At 37.1% G+C, this 1,874-nt stretch overlaps 1 pseudogene; it reads right to left on the minus strand.

The window, feature by feature from the left end:
* Positions 1–898: 898 nt before the first annotated feature.
* Positions 899–1,666, minus strand: LOC114902833 (annotated as a pseudogene).
* Between the last annotated feature and the right edge of the window lie 208 nt (positions 1,667–1,874).

The following is a 1,874-nucleotide window of genomic DNA, read 5'->3' on the forward strand; positions in this document are numbered from 1 at the left end:
ATAATAAAATTTTTGCAAGTATTGCAGCTTATTTATTATGACAGCTTCTTAGACATATAGTGACAAGGTTATCAGTACATATTGCCAGACTTTTTCCAGAAAGGTTGTGTGAATTTTCACTCCTACCTGCAGCATATGAGAATGTCTCTTTCCCTCGACTCTTATTTACTAACAAGTAATATTCACCTTAAAATTGTTTCGTTCTTATTTATAGGAAACACGTTATCTTAATGTATCTAAAAAATTATTAGTGATGTTGATTACGAGCCTTGTTAACTGTTTTGTGAATTTTCTGTTCAAGTATTGGGTTTTTTCTGTGAGGTGATAGTATTTTTTTTTATCAGTTTGTGCAACTTTAATGAAGAAAAATAAATCAATTACCAGCAGAGCTATTAGTTGATCACTTATCCATTGACAACTTGCATCATTTATTCAGGGCTATATTAAACAGTATATTATTGGAAAATAGATTAACTAATAGCTTCAAGCCACCTAACAATTTAAATGAAAATTACAAGATGTTTGAGTCCCCATTTTGGAATATGAAGGGTGTTTGACTTCCAATTTCCATTCTCTGTAGAACAAGAACAGGCCATTCCTTTATTGACATGCATAAAATACATCACATTTTCTGTTTTGCTGATCCTATCAATTCAATACCAATCCTCTAGCCACATCAGTTATGAGCATAAAGTACATCATGTACCTCAAATCTCTAACAGTGGAAGACTTAAACAAGAATGGATGCTGCTAGAATAATGCTGCTTCCTTTGATGTGACAACTGAGCATCCATCTCCCTCCTCCTCAAATGCTTCTTCAGTATGTTAGAGCTGTGAGTAATGGTTTTAGTCTTATAACCAAATTAGAGTGAAGACTTTGGCCATGTGATATACATGCTCCATTTTTAAAAAATTTTTGAATCTTGGGCACTGTTCTCTTGTAACTACTTTACAGTTTCTAAAAGCAGTTATTGTCCAAAGCTGGAAGAGCTTAAGTCTTCTCAGATGAACATGTGAATGAATGGAGGGAGGTAAACAAAAAATAAAATTTAAAAAGACAAGGTCTGATAGGGGAGCAGCTGGATAAGAAAATCAAAAAAGGAACAGTAATTTAAAGTTTGTTCCAGCTGTAATGTGGGCTATTCTGACCTTAAGGCAGCATCACATGGCATACTTCTGAGTCCATTCCTGAGATATTCTGTTGTACTTATCTCTGTCTGTCTTATAGATCCATGCAATCTCTGGTATTAGGGGGTCATCTGGGTTTGGATCACACAGCAGTGAACAAATGGATAAAAGAACTTGAAAAATAGTTAAAGCAGGTGACAACTGTGATCTTAGAATATCAAAACAAATGTAGCCATTCCTGTTGATATTTTGATGATAAATTCTTATGGTAAATGCAACCTGGTTTGAAGGGATAGTCTGTAGGAAGATGAATTGTCAAAAAGAATACACCACCTTGATATGGGTTGTCATTAAGTCCCATAATTGTGACTTGTCAATGAAACATCATCCCCAACTGGACCTGCAGAACATTGTGCTGGGGGGTCATGGGCCAAATCACTAAGTTCCTTATTAATTCGTTTCAGCGCCATAGTCTGTGCTTTTCTTCTGGCTCCTCACTATCTTGGTGTCTGCTCAAAGGTCCGGCCTAAAATCTTGATTTTCTGGGCTGCTCGGAAGGGTTGTCTCTTTATCTCACACTGGTTCTGCCAGACATAGACGTAGAGGGGCTGGGGCGTCCCTCACGCTGTGGCCTCAGTCTCTTCCCCGCCCACCTGACAACTGCTGTATCCCTGACACTATGGTGCTCATCATGCACGTGACATGAGGTGATAGTATTTTTCAATACTATCAAAAGGTTTGTTTTT

Source organism: Monodon monoceros, unplaced genomic scaffold, assembly GCF_005190385.1.
Source record: "Monodon monoceros isolate NGI ecotype Baffin Bay Population unplaced genomic scaffold, NGI_Narwhal_1 Super_Scaffold_20, whole genome shotgun sequence".
Taxonomy (NCBI): domain Eukaryota; kingdom Metazoa; phylum Chordata; class Mammalia; order Artiodactyla; family Monodontidae; genus Monodon; species Monodon monoceros.